The sequence below is a fragment of the Poecilia reticulata genome, linkage group LG17 (genome assembly GCF_000633615.1).
Source record: "Poecilia reticulata strain Guanapo linkage group LG17, Guppy_female_1.0+MT, whole genome shotgun sequence".
NCBI lineage: Eukaryota > Metazoa > Chordata > Actinopteri > Cyprinodontiformes > Poeciliidae > Poecilia > Poecilia reticulata.
In genome coordinates this window covers 23,715,629-23,743,501 of record NC_024347.1, presented here as the reverse complement: position 1 = coordinate 23,743,501, position 27,873 = coordinate 23,715,629, and the positions used below count along the sequence as shown (strand labels likewise).

Genomic DNA, 27,873 nt, shown 5'->3' with positions numbered 1-27,873 from the left:
TTCACCTGTCGGGCGTCATAACATTGAATTCAGCTGCTAGACAAACAATCTCCTTCCTGCTCTMCTTTGTCCTTATCAGCCAAAAACATCAATCCACCAACTCCTTTCCTCTCCAGGATGCAAACACAGAACAGATTYGCTTCTCTGTATCCTTGAAATTCAGCCCCAGATTTTGAACTGGCTAAATGCCAAAGATGACGCAGCATCATCACCCAGCCGAGACATTTTGCAATTCAAACCAGTCACACTTGTTGTTGATATTTAGGTTGTCACACATCTAAAGCCAGATAGCTAGTATTTATCAGCCCAGATGGACTGACATATTATTGACAAACATTTACTTGCACTTACGCACATCTCTGATAAAAATTCCTACAGATGAAAAGCCTGAGGGAAGGGAGATAATTAGAACCCCACAAATGAGAAGTTGAAAGGCTTGCCTTTCCTTAAAGCTTCACAGTAAAAAAAACAAATCCATTGATCTGACAAACCCAATTAAGATAGGAATGCATATTACAGCATGATTACAAAATAAACGCAAGCAGTTTGTTCGCCTAATTTAGTCTGATCAAGGTCAATCAATGGTGTGATCCCTCGCTGATTTCAAATTGAGGGACTGCTCATCTGCTACCAACACAGGTCAAGCCGTCTCTAATCAATAGGCACATCTCTCCGCTTAAAGACAAACTCATTGCAATGCTCCAGAGGTTCGCAGGAGGAAGTACACACAGTCCTTGACCATGATATGCTGCTTAAAATGTAAATGAGCCTCTGAATAATGGCACAAGTCAGCAATGAATATGCAGACGACCACAAATTATTTTTGCTTATCTTATAAATCATCCTCCGTTTGCTGGCATGTCAGAAAAGCTCCTATTGTTTATTCTTAACTAAAATCACTTTAAAGCTTTTTGCTCCATTGCCGAGAAAATTCTACTGTCAGTTACGGTTTTTCCTTTGTTTGCTTCGTTTAAATTGGAGCTTGAATTTTACTTGGSCAAATTAAAAACAAATGCAACAGRGTATTTATTTCTTGTTTGGAGAGATAAGTACATTTTTCAAAGGTAACATGAACTAGTCTGCACATTTACAGAGCCTTCTAATGTGTGCAAGATTATTTCCTTTGCTCAAATTTTAAAAACACAACTCGAAGCAGAGTTTATTTGCAAGATAACGCAGTGYTGGACTCCTTTGAAATGCTTAAATATCAAATCAGTGCTCTCTCCAGCCTTAACAACCTCACAACAGAGACATCTGTCCAGATGAAGGACTTGTTGGCTAAGCACTGGAGCTTTTTGAGCACCTGCTCCCAGCTGCCGTAAGGTAACAAAAAACATCTGTTTCTGCAAGATTCAGGTCTGATCCACATCTGGGGCTCACAGGATCAGAAAACTGACCTACATCCTTATGATGGCCAGCAAATTCTGCCACCAAACCTGAAGCCTTATAAGCAATAATAATTATAAAGATTAATAGACTGATATCAGTACAATAAACAATCCAGTTCAGTGTATTTGTTTCCATTTGTTACAGTAAAATTACAATCAATAGTGTCACACTACTGGATATCTGCCTTAMATTTTTGTGACAAATACTTTGCTGATGATGATGCAGCAGCAACTTTATTATGACACAATTTAATCTTATTCTATACTATGCAGACTYTCTATCTGCATTGATGAAGATTTACTCACCTCACATTCGACMTGGTAAAATTACTTCTAGTCAGAAGAAAGAAGCATCATGGTTGAGCCCCTGATTATTAGTGGATTTTTAAATGTAAAATATCTAAAAACGAGGCGGTGACATTACAACATAAGTGACATACCCGGTACTCACAGCAGAACACTGGGAGATCCCAACAGACATCTACTATCTGCAGAAGGAGATCAAAAGGGACACAGACACTGAAAATAAATAACAGGGTTTGATAAGTCACAAAAACATGCGCTGCTAACTTTAAATCAGACCTACTTAAAGTCATGAGTGTACTGTAGAGCTGAATTAGATTAGATTTTCTTAACAGATTCGATTCAACTCAACATCAAAGAACCAGTCCAAGATCAAAATGACCTGCTCTAGATCAGAGCGTTTCCTGAAATTGCCCACCATCAAGTCTTTCAGATCTATTCATGATACACTTTTCCACCAACTTCCTGTGTAAAAGAGCATTTCAGCTATGCATTATGGGAACATTAACATCTGCATCCACTTTCTTTACACAATTGCATTTGATATTTGCGATTATTGGCTACCATCCAATGGTACACCTCAGGATTAAGCAATCAGAATGCCAATTATTGTTTCAACTACAATCATTGCAACTATYTTCCCACAAGCTGGACGTCTCTTTGATATACGTTTAGTTTTGCTGCTTTGGCACATAAATTAAGCCAGAACATTACTTTCAGATCAAAGTGAGTCAGTTCTGTACAAGCATWAAAAAAAGCTCAAATATATGACCTAAAAAATTGTATTTCATTTCATTTTCTGCCTAGTAATAAAGTCATTGCTACTGCCTAACTCTATTTTATACATAAAGCATGTGGTATATGAAACAACACCACAGTGAAAAGAAAAGCCTAAAGTGTTTAAAAGAGCTGTAGAGGCTGCTGAAATATTGCATTAGGCTTTCTTGAATCAAAGATGGATGATCTTTTTAAGCCTGTAAAAAAAAGAAAAGAGYGAAAACTTAGACAGCTCTCTTCATTATCACTGGATCAGACTCCCAGCAGGTCCTGCTTTTCCCTTCAAACCCCACCCAAAAGGCTTTGTGTGGATGGCTAAGTGTTAGCTCTTCCCTCTATTTCATAACAAGTCATCTAAAGTACAATTATTAAACAATTTAACCCAATTACATGTTTAGCAAAATTACATRAAATTTTACAGGCATTTGATTACAAAATAATGAATCAACTGAACCCTTTCTTCCTAATTACAACCCTTACCTCGATTTTTCTCCAGTCAATTTCACTGGAGGGTGAAGCTACAGTTTCTGCAAGTGAAAATGAGCACGTCAAAAAATATTTGGAAAAAGACGGTCAACAGTGAATGCTCTCAAGAGAAAATGTTTGAATCTGAAACCTGGTTGCAATTGATTTTGTTTTTATATTCAAGCAGCGTCACGACTTTACAAGTCCTAATTAGTGGTCTGTGCAGAAAARCCCCAGCAGCAATAAGGGAATGAACAGAGCTCCAGCTGGAAGAGGTACAAAGCAATCCACAAATCTGGCCTTCATGGAAAAGACGAAAGTCACTGTTGGAAATCATGCAGGGGACAAAGCAGGATCTACAGGAAGGAAGAGGCTCAGGTCAAATGAGCGCAAATTTTTATTTCATAGTCTATATGTAAAATACCATTGTGGCAATGAAACAAAATATCATATCAGCCAAACACCATCTGTGCTGTGAAATCACGGTAATGGCAGTGTCATGCTGTGGGGAGGTTTTTCCTCAGCAGAGTTGAGGGAAGATGGTCAGAGTTCACTGGGAAACTGAATCTAAAGAAATGCAGTCCTAGATGAAAACTTTAGACCAGGAACTTCAACCTTACAACCAGAACTTCAGTTAGGATGGCCTAGTCAAAGTCTAGACCTAAACCTAACTCAGAATATTTTTAAAGTCTTAAAAATTGCTTTTCACTAATTTTCTTTATCAAATCAGGCTGATCTCGATCCACTTTCAAAGTATGAGTGTGTAGATGTAGAAAGCTAGTAAAGACATACATCCCCAAAATATTGAATGCTGATCAAATTTGCACTGCAAAGACATTTGGTCTGAACATAATTGCATGCTACACACCTTCCATATTCTTACGCTTAGAAAGTTTTGAAAACCATATATCCTTTTTTTCGACTGCACAAAATTAAAATTAAATGCACTGAAGTTTGTGGCAACATAACAAAATGCACAAAAAATTCTCACGGCTCTGCAAAAATGACCAATCATAATCAGAAACAAACCAGTCAATCCCCCTCCTATTGAATGAAAACACCAACATTTTCTCTGAGAAAAGCTAACCTTTGCACATCTTGATCTACTTCCTCACAACAAAGTAAATAAAAGGATTACACAAGTCCCTGAGATCTCCAACTTGACCAATATCACATGAGGTGAGTTAGTGCAGAAGACTGCACAACAAAGCAAAGAAAAAGGGGGCGGAATGAACTAATCAATGCAGCGACAGGAAGCAGAGTGAGTCTATGTCAAGCTGCCAAGCCACCAAATAAGGATCTGTCTGACACGGGGTCTTTTAAATAATCCACTTGGAAACATCCTATTTAAAGTAATTAACTATCAGGAAAAGGGGTCCTTTTCTGATATGGGAAAAGAGGTTTGGATCATGTGAAGATCCCTATAGCATACAGTCATTAAACATCTCTCATTAAAACCTAAAGCAACTGCTGCTGATCCTCCCTGGAGTTCCTAAAGCTCATCGGAGTGTCTAGGCATGTACTCCGTAAGATTGTACACCACATGGTTGAGACAGACCTGGAAAGTCTCTTAGTAGGGGGGAACCTTTAAAAAAAACTGGAAGCAGGTGATGTTTGCTAAAGCCTTCCCTGTCAGTTTGCATTCTGGACGCTTCACAAAGTAAGTCAAATATACTTTGTGCAACCCGAGTTTGCAATCTGACTTTACTGTCCTCAAGGTTTTTCCAGACACTGCAATTCGGATGGAGAAAAAAAAAGCAAAACAGTCGCAGGAAAGGGCGTGCTTGATGTGAAAACACAACGGTTGTGGTGTCATAACTATCCCCTAYCGTCTATACGCAACTACTTCTGACTTAACATTGAGGTTGGTGCCCGTAGGCGGGTGAAGGATAAGTTCGTCTTTTAGTTTAATGTGGGAGTAAAACTCGAGTTTGTCAAACAGAAAAAAAATTAGAACATTTTCATTTCCTGAGACAATTTTTTTTATTTTGTTAGCTGAAAGTTGAAGGTTTTCAATTTCAAATATTTTCCTTGTTCTGTCATTTAATTATCTGAAATTATGTCAAGTTTTATTACTTTGCTGACAGAAATTCTCAACTGCTGGGAGCCTCCAGACTGAAGTAGACATGAAGGACTTTAAAGGAGAAAACATGCCTAAGAACATAAAATTGTAGGAAGCCATTTTATTTCTTGGACAACACTTTCTGCTCTAAAGCATGTATAAGGTTCATATCTGTATAGAGGTTTAGACAAAGACAGATAAAGGTGAAAAACTGCTCATCTCTCTGCTGACATACTACTACCTGCAGCTACTTCTTCAGCACTACAATGTTTGTGCCACACATTTACCTCCCTCATGTCATCTCTTCTAAATGCATCCATTACTCTGACATAAATACAAAACACACGACAGCATAAATTACAGCAGTGAAGACTTGTGAGTTTCCATGCATGTTGAGGCATGAAGGACTGACAGGACCTCATACCARTATGTTGGGAAAGAGAGTCTAACCATTCAGCTCATCTTGAGCTATAAATCAGSGTCTGGTCAACCTGGCCAAGAGCATTTTCAGACCCATTTGCAGAAGATAATGCCAGCTATTCCTCCCCAGCCCCAGGGACAGGAGAGCCAGCCTCATGAATCATTGCCCTTTTAAAGGAGCTGCAGCATGGCTCACATCGTGCTGTTTCCATAGGGTCCTCCCCACTCTCCCCCCAGGCAAAAACAACGGATAGCGGAGAAAGGAAAGAAAAAAAAATCTCAACTGTGGCCAAAAACTTGCAAAAACCAAGTTATGAAAACATAAAGGCATAGTGATGATGTCGGTTTTACAATTAAAAATTGCTAGCGTCTCCCRTGGGAAATTAGATTTTCACTTAACTTAAAAAAGTGTATCAAAGATCATCTTTGCTGTTTGATGCATTCTGAAAGCCTTGCTCTCTCGCGCTTTATTGCAGCCAGAATCAACATACCTCAACATGTCATGCATAGACCTGAACAAAAAACAAAAGATGTTTTTAGTTTGTTGGTTTTTTTTAACAAAGGCTTAGTTCACACACAGCCAGATATCTGAGAAAATTAATATGCTTTTTTTGCGTTGTGACTTTTCATCCACACAAAATTCTATTTAATATCACTAAAAATGCTAATTTACAAAAAACTCAAAAAAAGTGGAGATTTTTAAAAATCTCAATATTTGTGTTTGCATGTGTACATGAGAAAACAGAGATTTAGGGTCTAGTGCATTACAGTCTGGGAAATAATGTATCAATATATCCACATACTTTGACATGATATCCAATCGTCATCTGCTTATGTCTTTTAATGCGCTGTTTAAAAGCAGTTCAAAACCAATGAACCTCCTGGAGCCATTTTAATTCCTAAGAGGAAGCTGTGGTTGTTTTGAAGCAAACTGATTGGCTTACCCCTTTTGGCTTTGCACTATGCTGCCCCCTATGGGTGTGGCATGTTTAAAACAACTCTTAAGGTTGAATTTGTGTGGGTTCAGGTGGATTAAATTATCTGAAACCGATCCCATGTGTACGGCATTTTTTTTTTTATCAATGTGGCAGAGATATGCATTTCAACAAAAATGGATGCTGAAAGCTGTAATTATTTGGGAAATGTAATAGTCGTCCCTTCAACTCAAGCAAGCCGTCTTCTTTCATTGGTTACCAGCAAAACAGGAAACAAAGCAGACATTTAGCTTGACAAGGGGGTTGATGACGCACCTTCCCACTCTCTTGGATGCAAGCAGAGTTAGCTTAGCTTTTATCTCAGTCACCGGTGTAACCTGAGCTCAGACACCATGATTGACAAAAGGTGGCAAGACTAGTGCTAAAGGGAGACACTTCTTTGTGCAGTCACACACTAGTAGAGATCCCACAAGACATTTCAAAAGCCTGAGCCACGCACACAGGTGCAGCTTGGTGGCGCTTTTAAACTGGAGACAGACGAACTCTTGGGGACATAATTTAACAAACTACCTTTTGTCTGCACTGTGAGTCGTGGTAGATTTCCATCTCCTCATTACAATGCAGGGTGCCAAGAGCTCCCGCTGGTTGATTGAGTCGCTACCGCTTGGTGCTGCATTTTAGCATATGATATGTTGTGTACTGCATATAGAAGTGGCATTAATGTCAGAGGACAAACTAATTCTGGTTTTGGTGTCTACTTTTAGAAACACCAGTAAAATAAGTTGAGCTTGGAGACAGAAATCCAATTTAAAACCCATAACCTTATTTTTATTTATGCTAATTTTGTGACTATGTGATTTTATATTACATTATTAGTCTAGAATAATTATTAACATTTACTTCCCCACATGTAAAATATCTAATGCCCAAAAATAAATGCATTATTTGTTGCAGGAGATTATTTTTTAAAATTAGAACCTTTAAATTTGAGTAAATTTAGTGAACGGGGTCAAATCCAACGCTGCACTGATAAGGTTTTTGTCTAGGTGATGCTGATCTCTGGTTTCCTTCAAGAAAACTGCCTGTTTTGACCCTGACCAAGAAATATAACATATAAAAGACAAAAAACAAACTTGGGTGCTGCTTCTTTGACAAAGCCAGTGGTTTTGAATCAAACAGAAAATAAAGGAAAAACAAGATTATTCAAATTGGTTCCTCAAAGCATGTGCCCTTAACCTTACTTTGACTTTAGCTAACTCAAACTGAGTGCACCGAAGTTAATGTTATCTACTGTTAACAGATTCTTTGATCTTACAAAATATTTGGAGCACTTAGTACTGATAAATATAGTGAACAGAGAGAACCATCAATCCATCTATTTTCTTTACACCAGTGGGGTCGGGAGGGTTGCTGGTGCCTATCTCCARCTAACGTTCCGGGCGAGAGGCAGGGTCACCCTGGACAGGTCGCCAGTCTGTTGCAGGGCAACACAGAGACAAACAGGACAAACAACCATGCACACACACTCACACTAGAGGGATCACTAGGGACAATTTGGAGAGGCCAATTAACCTGACAGCCATGTTTTTGGACTGTGGGAGGAAACCGGAGTACCCAGAGAAAACCCACGCATGCACAGGGAGAACATGCAAACTCCATGCAGAAAGACCGGGGCCGGGAATCGAACCCAGAGGTATTGCAAGGCAATAGCTCTACCAACTGCGCCACTGTGCAGCCCCACAGAGAACTACTCAAAATGAAAAAAGAGAGAATGTGCCATTGAAGCAAGACAATGGCTTCTTGTGTAGACTTTCCCATATTTACAGTTAGAGCAATAATTAAAGGCTTAAAACTGGAACGGGAAGAAACAAGGCTGGGTCCAAGTTTATGTTTCCACCAAGCAAAGGGAAGAAGATGGTAGGTCAGAGTGTCTCCAAAGCAAAAAAAAAAGTTTCTTTTTACAAAATATTCATGAGTTTTAAGGCTGTGTGGGTGTTTACCAGGTGACCAGTGAATGTRGATAGCAGAAATGGACCTGAGATAAGCTAATTTTCCTTTGATTCGGTCAAACACAGCAAATTTAAATGTTTTTCCTTGTCATTAAATCAAAACTAAGAGGTTGTGAACACATCAACCAACAGCTTTTGATGTCATTTTTAAAGTCTAATAAAAACCAGATAAAAATCAAGGACAGAAGAGTAACCTTGTAATTTTCCTGTTTGACTGTTATATGCTGCCACTATCAAATACTCTGAAGAACAATCTTTTTTTTTTGTAGTACATCTTCCCCATGTTATAATCCTTTGAGTGGAACAGACAAAATGGATCAGAGTCAGCAGGTAAATATCAAAGGAAACCAAGAAATTATATTGGCAAGGAAAACCCTAATTGGTGCATCTTATGTATATTGTTCCACCAAAGCATGTTATGTTACAGCCGGTAGCGGAGATTGTGTTGACAACTTCAATTCATCACACTACATAAAATCCAACATATGTGGTCTTTAAAATAAAAAATAAAAAATAAAAAAAAAGCAGCTCTATTTCCATCTCTGTTTCTCTCTGACAAAAAACAGTGATTTACAGTCAAACTGAGGCCTGGAGAAAAGTCAAAGTTGGTTTTAAAAATTGATCTGATCTTCTTTAACATTAAACTTATATTTACTTGACAGCGTGTCTTTCATGAATATTTGAAGCCATGTCTGCTACACAGCAATCTGCATTCATCCCATCGCCCTACTTTACATTGCAGTGAACCCCAGTTAATAGTGCAGCTAGCACAGCAAGAACATAAAGGCTTTTTAGGCTGTTGTTTTGGATATTAACGGTGTTGCAGAATTTCCTTTGCATTGATTGTTTTGAAGAATTTTTCTCATGTTTGTGCCTCCCATGACATTTGACTTCTGTTTGATCTGGTTTCATCCTCATGGATTCTCAGCGCCTTTTATAGCACATTTATTTTAATGTCTAATTTATATTTATGTTGTTTATTTTATATTGGAATCTGCATGAAACCTACMAGTGCTTTTTTTAAAGTTTCATTATTTTTTCAATAAGCAAAGCAAAGGCTACAAAAGGCATTTCTACTTCATGCAAAAATATATATATATATATTTTGTATTGGTTGTTGTGAAGCATTGCGTTGGAATGTGCACATAAATATAAAAGTATTACAATATTAGGGAGGATAAAGCRCATCCCTAAATRTGTTGCCATACAAAATAACCTTCAAACTCTGCTGAAATGGAAAACAGCCTTTTATCCCCATGTCCTCAGTCATTAAATATATAATAAATACCATTTAGCACAAATAGAGTCAAATGAGTCTCTCTTCCTCCACCACCTAAACTGCTCTGCAGCCTCATGCTGTGATATTCTATTGCTTCCTCCCAGCAGTTAGGAAATTTGACATGATTTTAGCTCTGCGCTGCAGCGTGTAACCTTGAAATGCACTTATAGCGAGTCTGATGAATGTTGGTAATGTGCATCTAGCTACTGGGTCATTTATATGATCACAGCCCATATTTATATATAAACAGGACACAGGAAGCAACTTATCATGTTGGTCACTGTGGAGACATTTCATTAAAAGCCAGTTCAAAAGTCCCAGTGCTTCCCCTCATTCGCTGCGACTTTATAGCAGAAAAATGCGAGCGGGACAAAACGACACGTCCCTGATGAAAGACTACGTAGTCTGGCATTATCTGATGGTAATTTTCAACCTACTGACAGAAGGTGATTATTTCTAATAATATACAAAAGAGCGGCACCGTGAGGCAAAACTCTATAAAGGAAGGCATACGTTATTAAAAGAGCTGAGAACATTTATTGGAACATGTGGTAAAGATATGTAAATAGTCTTTAACATTTTATTGAGGAAGCATAATAATCTGAGAAAGGYTTTTTCCAAAATTCACACCTATAATTTGGGTACAATTGGTTATAAGGGAAAAAAACTCCATCTAGAACTGAACCGTCGACAGCAGCGGTATGGGTCATTGCCCAGGGTGTCATTCTGTTCGGGGCAGCAGAAGCACATGTCCGTTGTGCCTTGAAACTGTTTAATATTCCTTATTTTCAGATGGGGACGCAAAAATGGTCAGATAATCGTGAAACTGTTAATGTCTGGCTACTGATGCTGAGGTCCGTATGTAATTCATTTGGCAATTACTAAATTAATTGCAGTACAGATTCCCTTTCCTCAGGGGAATCTAAAATGATTACGCAGAACAAACCTAACCTGGTTTATTCAACACTGAGCAGGGATTTTATTTTCCCCATAAACTTCAAATTTATGAGAGCTTTATTCTAATTGAGCCAAACGCATTTTTGACAACAAGACGACCTCAAATTCAGACATCATGCAAGAACTCCCACTGATCACTGGGTAAGATTACTGACATCTTAAACTAGCACTTTAGACTTCATGTAGGTGAAACATGTTCTCATTAAATGTAGTAATACRTGATTTTTTTTTTGGCTCTGTGGGAATACAAATATAATATCTCTTTAGGCCACTGAGCTGAACAAGGAACTACATTTATCTTGCCACCATGCACAGTGAGCAGGATAAAAAGGGGGGCAGAGAAATGTCATTGGAGATACCATGGTATCTACATATAATCTTGTTTGGGGCTAATCTCTCATTTTTTCTGTCCTACCTTAAGAAATATTAAGAAAATATGCATATATGAGACAATATTTGATTTTTCTGGTAACAAACAGTAACATGAAAATAAACAATGAATATGAAATAACAACTGTGTGATTAGCTATTTTTTCTTCACATGGGATTTCTTATCATCACAAGTGAATTAAGACATTTAATTAAAGATTGAAGTTTTCATGCAAAAAAAAATCTAAGATTATATTACCTCAATAAAAGATTATTTTATTTTATTGCTTTTCCCACATCTTTATCATCCAGAGTGCCTACAAACGTATTAATCCTGCTGGCCTTCGTCTGCAATTTTTATTATCACGACCTCAGCGCTGGCAGTCAAAATCTAATCCAGTTCACAGTTTATTTTCCTGACAACATAGACATCAGAAATGCAAACGATGTTTCTTTCAGTCTGACCGAATAAAAAAAACACTCTTCACACATTTCAGCATTTCTCAAGCACCAAGCAGAGCCCCAGGGTTAAATTATTTACACAAAGTAGGCTCACATTTTAGCATTTAAAGTTTTTGTGCAATTAAAGCCTAGCAGTGGGAGCAGTGTCTTTTAAGCGATTCGTAGTCTGTAATTCACTGGCTGAATTATTGCATTACATGGTTTTATTAGAGTCACTTGTCTTCACTTGTGTCACAACAGTGGCAGTGGAGGCTTTCTAGGCAGTCTCTGCTCCAAGCAAAGGCCAAGAGTCACGGGAAAAAATTGGACAGCGTATAACTCATGCCTAATAGCATTTTGTACCTGGCTCATTGTTTTGTGTGTTTTCAAATTCACGTGAAGTGGCTTTAATTCTGCATCCTATTTAATTAACTGCTGCAAATGAGGCATCGTCTGCCGCTTAGCTCTGATGAACAGTAATGTAAAAATCTTCAGGCTGACATTAGCAAAATGCTGTTTATTTCCAAATTTGCCATCTTTATTTACTCATCTTACTTGTATACCCTGCATCACCACCAGCTCCCATCTGACACAATGATACACTGTCAGCGCTAATGGTCTCTGATGCCATCAAGGCTGTCAAGGGGACACAGTAGGCGCTCAGAGCCAAGGCCCCTAGTAGCCTTCTGCAGATGAAAAGCTGTCATGTCTGCCCCTCACTGCCAAAAAGCTCCGCCTTCGCTCCTTACAATCCTATCCATTTCCCATATCAGTGGGCTAGATGGAGTGCAGGGCATGAACTTTTTTTAACAAAAAGATGTGATTTAGCGACCAAGCTGGTAGCAATGAGTGTGTTACCTCACCACAATCTAAAGCTGTTTCACATRCTGCCATTTTAAGTGGGCTTATTGGAAAAACAGCTTGATGGGTTAAGTGTGAGGAAACTAAGGGTATTTTGTGAAACATTAAGTCCATTAAGTGACACACACACGCYCCTAATTGAAGTGTGTGTGTGATTGTGTCACTTTGTTAGTGCTCCTGTTCAGAATAGTGTGCGTTCATTGGAATGAAAGGTGTGGAGTCCCTAATCAAAATGAATTATATTTCATTTGCCCTGTCATCATCCTTTTTTAAAAATATWTTTGAGGCTCAACTGAAATAAATCWCAATGCTATGYAAGAGCTCTCCAAGTGGTMGGATTGTTTGCTGAATTAAGCCAAAAGTAGGTCAAGCCATTAAAGTGACTTTTATTTTACAACACCAACAGACGACCGCATGTCACACAGTAAGATTAAACAATGTTATTACCACTTGTTGTTGTGATATATTAGTTCAGTTGCATCAGCTCTTAAGAGGTAAAGCACATGTATACATAGAGGGTGAAAACTGGCTTATCCAACTGTGCATGCTTCAGTCTTAAATGCATAGTGAGCCAATTCTGGAGTGTTATTTTCATATTGCATCATGTATTTCCACACCATAGAAAACAATGACAGACATGCAACAGTTTTACAGAGGTACAAGTTATTGAATATGTTTCAGCATGTAATAAGAATCTTTGAAACTATTTTTGCACAATTTTAACTTTTCAAATATGAAACAATGTTCATTTGAACAATGTATAATACTTTGCCCATTATAATTTGTTTACATTTTCTAACCTTTTGTTAAAAAAATTCACTCTAAGTTTTTTTTTTTTAAGTTTTCAGAAAATACTAATTTTCTCTCCAACAGACCACGATGTCACTCACTACCCTGCAAGTCCAAGTTCTTACAGTCAACTTTTAAATAAACTCTCTTCAGCCACACCTTTTAATAATATACCAACAAATCACATTGAGATATTTTTTACACAACTTTATCCTAAAGAATGTTAACTACATTCATCAAAAGCAAGAACATTTCTTCTTTGAGGTGGATGTTATTCGTATTAGCTAGCAGGCTAACAGCTAATATACATGTTAGATAATGGTTGGATATAAGCTGCTGTTTTTACAGCTTKAATTATGGATTGCTTTGCTTTTTGTCAATAGATTTAAACTCCTAATCTTTGTTTACAAGCCGTTTTTCTGCTTTCATCTCTCATGCTGGTCTACTGATTATAAAACTACTAAAAGACACGAGTACAGGTGTTCAGTCTGCACTCCTCAATAAACATATTCCGCATCACATTCTCCTTCTTCAGCTGCTTGCTGGCACACTGCATTTGTGGAGCAAATGAAATATTTTTTCCTATTATAACTGTCTCACATCCAACTGACTAACACTATTTTTACCACATCCATAAGGAAAAAAAAGCAGCTTGGCGAGTTGTCCTGACAGACTACCTCGGTGCTGATTTCTAAACAGTCAGCGTGATTTTTGCACCTCAAAAGTGCACAGAAAGTCTGTGTATGCTTGCGTAACTGTATTCTCACCAAAACTGGTAATGGCTTAGACAGAAATTCCCCTGAGCAAAGGGAGCTTTTAGAGAAAAGAGCAGAGTGAAAAAGTTACAGCGTGCTGACGTCCTCCTGGAGAAAGACGAACATGCAAGATGAAACCTGCAAAGTCATGATTCTGAACAAAAACAGAAAATTGCATTATGCCTGTCAAAATGTTTTCTGTCAACACTTGTGTAACTGTGTTGAAGCATGTTCCCTTGAAACAGGGCATAAAAACTAACAGTGTGGCCTGTTTTCTATTTCAAAGAGGACAACACTGCAATGTGCTGCAAACTAAACGGCTATTTATGAAAATTAAAATCCAGGCCATGCTCAGGGTGAGAAACTGAGTCACAGTTAACTGCAGTCACTCCTTAATCTATGTATGTGACATTTCTCGCAGCTAGATAAGACAGCTGACTGTTTGACCTTCATGTAATGTTCTGCATCAATTGAGGCAGCGACCTGTGTGTTTGTGCGAATATGCCGGTGTCTGTGGTGCTCCAATTAGATAAGAAAGTGAAAAGAATTGGAAGTTGATGGCAGGTTGAGATGAATGACACCACCTGGTGAGCCATTGGCTTATTTGTACCACGTCCAGCGTTTGCCCAAAATCAAACAGAGAGCCRTCCAAGCAATTCTGCTGACTCTGCAGATGCACAGCCAAGGCAATGAAGTCTTATAGTYATGTTATGCGTTTCTGTYAACTTGTTTGTACATTTACCAAAGGACCAGGTACGATAACACGTCCACTGTGCCACACCCTACCCACATTCTGCACAAGTATCTCAAATATAAGAAGCAATAACCATCAGCTTTAAACAGTTGGTGGTGTGCAGCTATTAAGACTTCTAACAAATAATGAAATTCACTGCAGGATATCATGCATTACAGGGGTAGAATTTCATATGATACAATTTCATATACTTTTCAAAGCTAAGGACTGCCTGACAGTGTGACTCATGCGCCCATTTTCGATTTACAATGGCACTCAACTTTATGAAACCATAAAAGCCTAATATTTCAGAGAGCCACATGAAACAATTTAGTTGTTTTTCCAATTTTGGGTGGGATGACACAAAACCAAAGCAGCACTGTACAATACAAAAAAMCCATATTTGATGTCAAACCATTAAATTGGAATAAAAKGAACTGCACAGATTGCACACATAATTTCAGTTCAGTGGTAAACATGAGGAGTAATTGTTACCCATCCAAATATAATCAGTTTCAATGATTAATTTCATCTTTAAACTTGTGCTCACAATAGTTTACTGAGTTGACCTTCATTCGAGACTTGGGATCTTACAAGATCTTGTAGAATATGATTGCGAATTAAGTTGATGCRAGTTTCTCACAATAATGGTGTAAAGATACTAAATTTCACAGATCTATGGTATTTAAACAACAATAAGTTGTTCAGCTAAGTTACATAATCATTGATCACTTTCTTACAACACTGTGTGTRCAATACTGTGACAGTATTTTGGGTCATTTRTAGACAAAAAGATATATTGACAGATATTTTGATACGAACGAATTGTAAGCCGTTTTTTCTCAGTCTTCCTTAAAACACACACCGTGTAACTTTGCTTCTGTCCATAAGTAATTATTGACAATTAACAACAGAATGGTATATATAAAGGGAGTCATTGCGTTGCATAACAGTAAACCAACATTTTCCAACTTAAACGGTWAAAAAATAGCAGTGTTTTTCCCCTAAATTAACGTTACTTTCTGGAAAAGTGTACAATCCCTTACAGCAATATGTAGTTTCTATTTGGCAGCAGACAAAACTGCCAACATATAAATGAAAGAAATATTCTGACTCTCATTAAGCATTTAAAAAGTTAGAAACATTTATGTAATTACACTATGGATCGGAAAATATCAGTATTGGCAGGTAACAAGATCAAACCAGAACCTGAGAACATTGGATCAGCTTTTGATTTATAACATGTTTTCTAATTAACATTCCTCCATACAACCAGAACAGCTAATAAAAGTAGCCATTCTTTATCATTCCAAATGGAATATGTTCTCATACACTTTTAGCAGAAGCTGTGAGTAAGAACTTAAATCCTCAAATGTGAACAACCCTATTATTACTCTATTTAGACACAAACAATGCAATATTTTCACATGGTTGGCTTAAACACACATCTCTGTAGATCTTTTGATACCTAACCCTCTCTAATCTCGTTCACATAATCCATGAAAAATAACTATTACAGACAAACAGCAAACAGTAACGTCAGCTTCCTAATCTGGGAAACAATCACAAACTCTTTTAACAGTTACAACTTTGGGGRAAAAAATAAGCCACATTTATGTGTTTGGTTGTTACAGGTTTTAATTAGATGTGTGGTGAAATTCCAAAGCCATCTGGGACCATCTGAGATCACAGGGACGGCAGATGAATCGCAACAGTTTCTACGTTTCACTGCAGACTTTGTTATGCATACCAATTGGCAGCTCRCTGCACATTGTGTMTATGATATTTCACAGTTGTCTGCGAGTTGCATTTCCTCACAACAGAAAAATCTCTTTAACAAAACGGAGCAGTATTTTTCTAAGGCTGTCGGCAAAGCAGTAAGTTTGGGGCTTCAAATCTTCAGCCCTTGATGATTAGGATTTAGAAATTTGCATCAGAACCTAATTCAATTAGGCAAAGACGAATTAAGTATTCAGCAAAAATGCCTGCTCTAGTCATGCTTGTATTTTTACCACTTATATAACAACTTCTGGACAAAAAGTTGAATTATTTCATGAAGTTTGATACAAAACCTCTGAAAAGCTATTGATGGATCCCTTCATTCAGCTTAACTGTGACTGGGGATTTTAATGTTTTTTTTCTTCCATTAAATCTGAAATCAGTCAACTTATCCAACAGAGAGAATCAGCTGCACCAGTTGAGCTTTGATCATCAACAGTAGAATACGCAGACCCCTAAAGGTTTAGACTTCATGCCCTAGTTAGTCTTTTACTTTTTATTTAGAGAAATGCTGTCTTTTTCATCTTGAGAAGCATATCCAGTCTTTAATATGTTATGCTTAGAAAAAGAAAACTGAATTGAGGCCGATTCTTCCAAAAAACAAAACAACAGCGATTGATGTGTACAAGTACGGGGCCTTTTTCCAGGAATACATACGGTAGGTTACAACTATCACAACTTTCTCTGACTTATAAAAAAAAAAGTAAATGTCTTCAGTTTCGAAATACTTTGCACAAAACAAGTACAGTCATGATGTGGAAGCTACAGTAACACCGTTTTAGATCTACATTGTTGCGTAGTGGGTGGAGAGATGTTAACTGACACCCAGCTTTCTAACCAGGAGTAGCAACAGCAAATGACGTGGATTAGCAGTGCTAGCCAGCAACTGATGCTGTCATCCAGAGCAYGTTAAAGTGAATTATTGTCTCTGCTGCCTGGATATCAAAATAGTCATATGGTAACATTKTCTTCAGTCAGAGGCCTCTTCAGAATCATTGTAAGACTGACTGCTACCTGCTTCCTGCCACAGCATCACCATCCACAACAACTTGGAAAAATACATTGATGACATGAGTTATAACAATATTTTATTTCCCTTTGGGATAAATCAATTATTAAACAGATTTTTGTTGTTGCGTTTGTTCTTCAAATACTCTACAGTACATTCTTCTGTTAAATATATATTTTCTCAAGGATATAAATTATACCGGCCAATGTCTAGTCCTAAATATGCTAATGTAGATGGATGGTTTCACTCACATGCAAAGTTGATGGCTAAAGAAAAAAGTGAAACCGCTTCCAGAAAAAGCTGCATAATCAAAACCAGACACAGATCTAAAATGTTGGAGGTCCTTCGGCCTAAATGAAAAACAGACTGAGCTAATTAACCTAACATTTGGCCTTTAAATATCATTCATGTTCACTTCCGAACTCAGCAGTCCTTGCACTCTTTGAAGCAAAAAGAAAAAGAAAAAACAAATCGCACAAGGAGAGAGTAAAAATAGGGCTCCTGCGGTAAGCACAGGCCATTTTTAGGCCCTGCGTCTGTTTCCACTTTACCAAACGCAGGGGTGCTCTGTAACACATTGGTGTAAATGGTTTATAATGTCACCAGTGGACTCTGAAATGGGAGACCTGGTTTCAATCAGCAGTCAAATTGCTCCTACATTACCCTCGAAGACAAGAGTAGTAAATCACTTTTTGCCTCTCCGCTGCTGACGTTCAACAAAAGACATCGTTTCTAAATTCACCACGCATGCTACCAAGAGCGGCGTATCTTTATGTAGGTTTGGGTTTCTGAACAGGGCAATATCAGCTGACTGCAGCACCCCAATGGATGCTGGAGTACAATATTCTTATCACATAGACAAAAGAAAATCTGTATCSTAGAACAGAAACATTTGCTGATTACCCCATGCGCAAGATCCATCGGAACCAGTTGGAACCAGCTTGCTGGATTGCTTTTTTTGTACCAATGCCCTGWCAGTGGGCCAGCAAGGCACCTCAGAGTACTTATAAACTACTATAAACGCGAGAAACGCTGAACCCACCCACCACAGACCAACACACTATGGGTAAAACCTCTCATTAAAGCTCAAGAGCCCTGAAATTACTAAGTTTTTACCCACATGGAGAGTATGAGAAATGCCAACGGGCGTAGGGTTGTGCCGCGTGGTTTCTTCAACGTAYGGCCGCAGACAAGCTGGAGCGGATGCCAATCAGTGCGGCCAGTGTCAGAAAATACCAATATGTGAGGGAAATGGGGCAGCTGCTCTGTCTGTGAGGAAACACTCAACGCAAGATCTTACAAATACTCCCACAGGACAGCAAGGTATCCAAGCCAACAAATGCCACATTTATGACAGGGCAATCCGTCAATCAAATCACAGAAGATTTTACTACAATATTTWAWCCATTTATCTCAAGAACTGGAAAGACTGTGCTATTCGTGGAAAGTGCAGTGAAAATACATTTCCACCCCTAACAGTTTCCCTTTTGCTGATGAAACATTTTGACCTACTCCTCCCAGCAGAATTTTGTTCATAGGTTCTTTGAAGCATCAATGGCTCGTTTAATACAACATGCCACAGTATGTCAATSAGAGATKAAACCAGACTTTGACTAGGCTACTCCAGAAACGTATACTTATTTTTTATTTAGAGGCGGTTGTGCCAATGTGTTTGTGATCATTGTCCTGTTGAATACTTTATTTACTCCATTTTGTGGACAATTGCTGAAACTTTGGTCCACTGGAGTCCCAAAGTTTTCAAACGACTCTGTAATTCATAAATGATAGAGACTTTATTTCTGTTTTCAATTAAATGGTACGTCTTGTAATAATTAGGCTTGTACGTAGTTAGCAAAGGTGTTAAGATTTATAATTATCTATTTAATCAGCTTATTTTTAATCTTGCAATGGGGTGGTGAGGGTAATATTTTCACATAGGTCCAGTCTCCTTTGAATAACTTTTCTAGTGGAATTAATTAAATCACCATTCAAAAATTACATTTTGTATTTCCCTAGGTTCTTTTTGGATAAATGTTTTTGATTATCTGAAATATTTAAGACAAAAAACCAAAAACTGTAATCCAAGATCTTTAAGTCTTGATATTTTTTCACAGATATTTTTCTACTCCCATTTGGGTGTCTCCTGCTTCTAAAAACCGCTGGCGCACTTAAGTTACAAATAAGCAGCAACTGCTCGCACACAGAAACCCCAGCAAAGACCAGGTCGTTACCTAGCAACCTCAGCAAAGCCCAGCCCATCTCCKAGCAACCCCAGCTGAGCTCTAGCATGTATGGTCAGCTGGTTTTACCGCAGTATGTGCTGTACAATGGCTACTGGATGACAAGTGTTTTATTGTTGACTTACCATCCAGAAACCACTTGTTGCTTTCTTGTTGTATTTGACTTCAATTACACAACAGGTTAMTCAGTTGTATAATTGAGTAATCTGTTTGCAGTCATTTTAACGTGAGAGTGTAGATATTGAACTGGGGTGGGGGCGTGGCCAGCAGCAGCTTATTTTGATTAAAATAACAACAGGCCCTAAAACAACTCATTCTGAAAGGAAACTCAACATAGGCAGAACTGAGCAGACTAAAATTGTATTATTTAGGACCAATTTTGTGCAAAAAAATTTATTAACTTGCTTTGTATAGGCCATAGACCTATCATAACTTGTTCAAGGAAGTATAATAGGTCACCTTTAAAATGACTGTTTCAGCTAACCAATAAGACCAGCCAAAAGCTCCCAATGTGCAATGTGCAGGGAAGTCTGGATGTCATTTAGCTGGTTTTTATCCCCCAATGCCACCCTTTTGGACTGCAGTGGGTGACAGTACTCTTCAAGAGCCTGTTGTAAGCTGAAGGGCCACTTCATCGAGATCACAGCAGGTACACAACTCTTTACTGGGCTGCTACACCAACTTCTCAACATAGCAAAGCAGAACTAGGGCACCACATGGGTTGCTACTGGTGAGATATCTGACAACAATTGCTGCCTTCTGTGGAGTCTAAGACTCCTGGCAGAATGAGAGATACTCCCAGGAGGGTGAATAATCTTCAGATCTGCCAGAACAGCAACGCTATAACTTGTAACAGATGATAACATGAAGGGCAAATAACAGCAGTATGTAGCTCCATTTCAAAACAAAAGGGCAAAGGTGCTAGAACCCAAATCCGACCTGAAATTGTCAGATTTTGACTAAAATCCCACCCAAAAATGATGGTATGGAAAAGATATTACCATCATTTTTCTGTATGACAATATTATGACAACATTAAACCAGTAAACTAACATTGTTACACTCTATGTTAGTTTACTGCACATCTTGAAATTCATTGGGCGAGTTTATTAATTTCATTTTGGTGATTTGTAATGGTGTTTTATTTGATTTTAACAAACCAATAAGTTTATTAATCAACAATTTGGTTAACAGAGGTTTATTTTTTAATGARCTACATAAATACATTTTTATTGACTCATGGAAATTGACTCTGTTTTCATGTTAAAATTTCAGTCTTCAATCAAATGTTAGAGGTCCCACAGGACCCATCTTGCTTGAGGTGTCACTTTTTACAAGATGAATAAAAAAAAGGATTCCATTAAGAGACAGTTTCATTACTTTTAGCAACCAAATATGTTTTATTAGTAAAAAAATTAAAAAATATTTTTTCTGATACGTAAACCTCTGAAGAGAACCCTTCTTAAAATAAGCGAGCAAAATTAGAAATCAAAAGAGAAAAAGATCAGTAAATCCATCTACCATTACATTAAACATAACRTCTCCCTAGGGTTTACYTTTTCTTTTGATGGTATGCATTTTAAGGTATAYGTTTAACCGATGATGTCATCAGCTATGGGGCCTTGCCTTGTTTAGAAACTCCCAGAAGAAATGCTGTTCTGAAAAGGGAACAAAAGCAGAAAGCAATGTAGCATAACAGAGCGGGCCACTCGATAATCCCTCGGGAATAACGGTCATCTAAGTCACATGTCTTCCTTCGACTCACCTTTGGTTTAGAGTAAATTAAGTCAAATACTCTGGGGAATTTGTTGCCATTTCCATTCAAGAAATACATGTTGTATAAAATGATGGGCTGACTTAGAGAAACTGTGAAAAGGAGACAGAATCAGTCACAGCCAACAAATAAGGAGCAAGGTTAGACACTGCAAGGAAACCTAACAGCTCCCCTGCTGTCCCTATCTAGTCAACATGATGGAAGAAAACCTTAATTCTTTAGCAGCATGTTCACCTAACAGACCTGTCAACACAAGTTTGAACGATAACTCATCTATCCTTAAGATAACAAAATGTAATTCCTCACTCCCTGATCCGAATTGTTGCAAACACTAGTTCACTTTTTACGAAGGAAATTAAGGTTAGAGAAARAACTCAATTATAATTTACACAGAAACCTAGCAATAATGAGTATGCTAACAAAATGCAGCCTGGTTACCCCAAAACTTCAAATAAACATGCACCTTGCTACTGTCTACTCAGTTGTCATGACCTGAGGGTGAAAAACCCAAACATGCACTAAGGCAGTGGTTTTCTTTTCAGAGATCTACTGATGCAACAGAGAGAAACTAACTCACCCTGCGCCATCTTGATACGCTCTGGCTAATGGCTAAGCCTCTTCATTGTGTCTCTGACAGTTTTAATTAAAACAGAGCTATATTTTGATTAAGGACAGCAATAAGGCAATTTCATAGTGATGCTCTGCAAGCAAAATTGCTTCCTAACATTTCCAAAAAAAAAAAAAACAACAACAAAGAATACATTTATGAATAAATGAGAGTGGAAATGTACCGATAAGGTTCTTTTTGGCCAAGGATGATTTCTGGTTTTGTTTGCATTCTGACCGACCTCAATTCCAGCTTTKACAGATACTTGTTCAGAGAATTATGTAAGAAAAGGAAAAATGTGGTGGAGGTTCTTCGACAGAGACAGTAGCTCCAGATGACAACGAAGGAATACAAAATTTCCAGTTTGTGTCTTTCACCTTTAAAAGTGCATCAAAGGACATATTGGCTGAAGTGTTTACATAATATTAATATGAAGAGTTCTTAGTTTTGATTGATTTAATCAACAAGGGAAAAAATGAGGTTTTTCAGTATTTGACCTGCCAATCACCTTTCAAAGCTGATTTAGAGAAGACTGGCATAATTATAAGTGTAAAATAAATAAAAAAATAAAAGGAAAATGGGCTGTAGGTTATTAATCAGATGGTACACCTAATAGATATTAAAGGTAATAGATATTAAACATGCAATTCTATCACAGATGATTGTTTGCTTTTTTGGCCACACCCATAATGCAGATCAGAGTCAACTCAAGGAGCAGGCAGACTGCAGCCTCTCACAGAAATGAGATCTTGACATTTAAAACCTGCAATTGTGTTTATCAAGAACTACTTTTGAATTCAGATTGAAGGTTTCTGAACCTGGAATTGTTAAATGTCCAACGCGCAAATATCAAGGTTGAGTAATTTAAAAGAGCCATTAGCATTGCTAAGGTCGGAGACTGGCTAAACTGGAAAAGCTCCAGGTAAGTTGTTCCCTGTCCCCGTTTGTCAGTTCCTGCTTCATTTTAATAGTAAAACTATTTYATGCCAAGGTACTTCAAACATTGTGCATCATTTTATTTTTCTACATAGTGAAGTATTTAATTGGATTACGAGTATGAAATTGGCATTTTTACCAGTTCTGAGCATTATTTCCTACTGACCTACCAAATAGGACAGTTGGGTATAATAACAGTTTATCAAATTATAAGTCTAAGCAACCTTTGATATTATTTACAGAAGTCGAACAATAAACATTTACTTCCAATAGTTAGCAGATTACAGGATTTCAATATAGAACATCCCAACGAAAATTTATGTAAACATTTACCAGATAGGAATTTTATAAAATCTGTTTTCAGCCAAGATTTGTGAACAAATACGCCAGTCATTATATATATTTTTTTAAATATTGTCTTAATTGGCCAGTGCCCAACACAATGAGCATGGAAAGTATTTGTACTGAACAGTATCAGTATTTTATTGTCCAAATTAGAGCTGAAACCTGTATTTTAAAACTAATCACTTTGGATGACAATGATATGATTTTCTTGTCTACCAGACATGCTTTCATCAAGATGATAGACATCACAAAGAGAAAGTATACTCACTTTTACATCTAGTGTCCTAATGCATAAATAATATTGTCTTTAATTTTTAAAACTATTTGCCTAACCTCAAGTGTTTGAAACCCCACCGCTTCATCATTTATTTAAAAAATAAAGCCAAAACGAAGAAGTTTTGAAAGAAAAGCAAACCCCCAAGATGCATACAAAGTAGAAGTTTAAGGGGTGCACTTTCTTGTTGCCGTTATTGTAAAAGTTAGACTCCAACAATTTCTTCTTTTCTTTTAAATGCCCATTCAAACTATTCAGTTATAACAAATTCACCAAATCAGAAGAACTGGTTATTATTTTATAATTGTGACAATGACTACCATCTGAAATATTTAACATTATAAATGGTTCGCCATGGTTTCTGCATTTGAAATGGTTCCTGACTAATACAGGCYAAAGCCCCTCCAGCATCCGTGCCTAATRCAAAGGCAGGGAGAGTGTTCATTTTGCTTTGACCAACACCCACTAACATGTGGGCCCCAATTCAAATCCTGCCCAGGGCCCCCAAAAATCTGGGATTGGTCCTGCATCGGAATGAAATCTGTCTGCACACATAGTGATGGAAAACAGTCTGGGGGAGAAAGAAAAGGGGGGGGGAAAAAGCAACAATAGAGCGTGGCAGGTGCTTTTGCACTTGATGGCCACAGGAAAACTCAAAGACCTCTGTCAGAGGACGATGAAGCAAAGCGGTGATGCAAGTGAGCCAGCCAGATTCTTTCAGGTTTCTCTGACGAGTCAACATTAATGTGACGGGTCAAATCATTACATTGCAATTGCATATTAAAACACAGGGTGACGACATGCTCAATCCCTACAGACCACCACTGCTCCCCCCCCCCTCCACCTCTCTCCCCCCCTTTTATCTCCCTCCTTATTTTATTAGTGATTCTCGACAGATTTTCTGCTTGACTGAAAATGTAATCCCTGCAAAGACAACTGCGACGTCAAGCTGTCCACGGAGAGGTGCACGCGGCCAGCCATGCAGGTGTTATTTGCATTGGAAGAAAAAAATGACTTATGAAGTGATTGGGGAATAATACTGTGCCCCATCTTTATCACAGTAACGCTCTTATAATTAGAAGAACTGGCAGCAGACCAATATAATATGCATTTGGTCTAGTCATAAAAGTTGCTGCTGGCTATACATCGGGACTGAATAAATAGAGGCGCAACAAACTGCATGCGTGGCTGTCTGCAAACCCATGAGATAATTTGCAATATTTATTTTTGAAAGGAAGTTCCAGCTTAAATTTAAAGCGGAGGCATGCATGCTGTCCGTAGAAATCTGTGCAAGTTAGGCAACTTGACAGGAATCTAACCGGACTCAAGTTCAATGGAGAATATTCATATGCACTTACTGAATCTCCTCTTTGTCGCCGCCGTTCGCATTTCTCTCCTTATCTGAAGAAGCGCCGCGTTTAGTCCCGTCTTCACTAGTTTGAACCAATCCACTTCATGTAATTAACAACCACCAAACAGAGGAGTTAGAACCGAGCGTGTGAAAAGACAGAAATTTTAAAGGAGAAAAAAAAGCACAGGTGGGAAAGATAGAGAGGAGTCCACCTCCGGAGAAGCACGAGGTCCTATCCCGGTCAGCCGAAACCGGGGCAGGCGGGGGGTTGGGGGGGGATTCGTGGATCTACTGTGGATCTATTCGTGGCAGCTCCGGTTCGCTGCTGCCGCTAACGGGTTAACGTCCGCCTCGCTCAAGTGTTCGGCGTCGCTGCCAACAAAAAGAGAGAGAGAGAGAGAGAGAGAGAGAGAGAGAGAGAGAGAGAGAGAGAGAAGAAATGTTGTTTCCCTCCTTGTCTGTGAAATGCGCCGCTTTTAAGTTAATTTGCAAGAAGGAGAAGGAGCCGTGGCAGGCATGGAGTTGTTGCGTCTCTCCCCCCTTCGCAGTCACGCTTCTTTCTGCCTCCGTGGTGAAAACACACTCAGGTCGGTTGGTCAGTAGGATTTAAAAAAAAAAAATTATTTCGGCTTCACTCGGCTTTACTCGCCTCTCAGTGTCCATTCATTGCCGCTCTCCTCCTAAAACGTGCACCATACGTGAAAATTTCGCGGAAATAAAATAATTTCCTGTTTTCCACAGAGCATAAACTTAAAAACAAGCAAGGTGAATTTCTGAGGAGATTATGCCAGGGACGGATCGCGAAACAATGGACTCCCGGCTGGGCACAGGCCGAAAAGCCCCCCTCCAATCACACAAGCACTTGTGGCAGCCACACAAAAAAAAAACCAAAATAATATGCTGGTGTGGGTGCGTCTTAAGATCCATATCAGTGGTGCATTTTCCCCAATCACTGCATAAATTATTTTTTGTTTAAAAATAAATATTTTATTGTGATTTTTATTATTCTTACCTCCTTAGCAGTAAACTAAACTTGTTTTTTTTTTTTTAACAAAACAAGCAAAGTTTATTTTAAAAAATGTTGAATATTGTCTGGGTCTTACAGTACTATAAACTTTAAAATGCTCTTGTAAATCTCTAAAGGGCCTGTTGTTATTATTATATCAACCTTACCAGGCCACTCAGGTCTTCTGGTTCTGGTCTGCTTTGCACTCAGAATCAGAACCAAACATGGAGAAGCAGCATCCAGTTTTTATGCTCCTCTAATCTGGAATAAACTTCCAAAATCCTTTTAAAAAATGCAGAAACTCTATGCCCAACCGGTAAGAGCTGCCTTTGATTAATTTATTCAAGTAAACTTACCTTGCTTAACTTATATGAATGATATTCAGTACAAAAGACTGCTTAAACACGTACAATCAGCTGGGTTAGGTAAAGATAAGCTTGTCCAGTTAGGGTCCAGAGCTTGGATATGGCCCACTTGCTTTTAAACATAAGTGTCCTTTAGGCTCATTCATTAATCTCTCTATTGTTTTAGGTCAAAGAGAAAATGGAAGGCTAAGACAAACATTTCCTAATGACCTTGTTCTTGGTAGCAGTGAAGTTAAACTGCACTTTCTGTTCTTCCTAAGGAACCCCTCTGGCTATTGGCCCTCAGATCTCACTCAGGGAGCTTCTGAAAGGAGCAGAGTCATGAATCATCACTGGGAAGAGAACATTTATAAATATTGCCCTATTATCCTTATTTTCTTCTTCACCAAATGAATTTCATCTGGTAGCCTTCTTACCACCTCTGCTCTCTTTGTGTAGACTCAGGACAAGATTATAATTCATAATTCATAGGTGTTTGCCAGCTCTCTGGCTCTTTCACCAGGAGGTAATATACTTTCTTTTAAGGCAGGAGACTGAGAGGGACATGGGACATATTCCCCAAGGTTTGATGGCACAGAGGTAGATTATCATGCATCTTTAATTATCATAAGGGAAAAAAAAACACACGCTAGATAGTCAAGGACAGTTTTCAAACTAGCAAATTTAAACTTGAAGTTTAGTAATGGAGACAGGGAACGGGGCTGTGCTTACAGTGCAGTCTGGTTGTTAGTGCTTGGGCACTCGAGTGATTCGGTTGAATGCGCAGGGCAAGGATGATATGACCCCCAGTAATGAGGACCTGAATATCTTCAGAATTTTGACACTCTGCTCCCTCGCTTCCTAACCTTAGTGTGATCAATCGTTAGTTTGGCAGAACCCCCTACCGAACTGCAGCCTGGCTACCTCCTCACCTTATCTAATAACCGGTGCAAATTATGTTTACACAAGGTTTCACCCTGCAATAAATGTCCCTGCTATTGGGCCATCCTCCGTTCACCGCACACAGACACGCAGACATACACACGGACCTGTGTATTTGTACTTCATTTAGCAATAATGAGTTGCTATGCGACCTCAACGTGATTGAAAAGGATTTCTGTTCCTTTTGGCGTACAAATGATAACCCTGGTCAAAGCACAATGTTCCTGGAGCAGGATCTTGTCAGACAAATAAGAGACCAAGCCAGCATTATTACACTCTGAGGGAGGCCATTGTTTTGATACAGCAACCATCAATATGTAGGTGCCAGACAGAGAAATTGGTACATGTGCTCAATACTGCTGCAGCGAATCTCTGGTGGCCAACAACAGGCCTGCTTTTCAGCTAAAGACCTCTCCTGTGGACAGTGTGGAGACTCATAAACAACCTTTCTGTCTGAAGGTCAGAGACAATGTTTAGTGAAGGCTTTTTTCMCTACAGAAGTTGCTAAAAACTCCTCAGAGGGCAACTGTGCTTTTTCATTGCCAGATTTTCTAAACTGAACACCAGACATCACCACAGGTTTAGTCAATATAAAACCAGATAAAAAGCACTTTATCTGCTGCGATGTAGAAAATCTCAACATTTATGAACAAATGATTTGCAACAACAAGGCTTGATATACACAGGTAAGGCATAACATTATGACCACCCAGCTGAAAAAAA

General features: G+C 38.4%; 1 protein-coding gene across 14 annotated transcripts in view; it reads right to left on the bottom strand.

Annotated features, from left to right (window-relative positions):
• Nucleotides 1–25,484, bottom strand: part of LOC103479767 (protein tyrosine phosphatase receptor type F) — a 245,748-nt gene extending 220,264 nt beyond the window's left edge. For 7 of the 14 annotated variants that reach the window (XM_008434400.2, XM_008434408.2, XM_008434414.2 and 4 more), the window contains exon 1: nt 24,866–25,483. The gene's annotated coding sequence lies outside the window, so the exon portion shown is untranslated. Of the gene's footprint in view, nt 1–24,865 lie in introns of all 14 variants that reach the window. The other 7 variants (XM_008434409.2, XM_008434417.2, XM_008434403.2 and 4 more) reach the window with 6 other exon arrangements.
• Between the last annotated feature and the right edge of the window lie 2,389 nt (nt 25,485–27,873).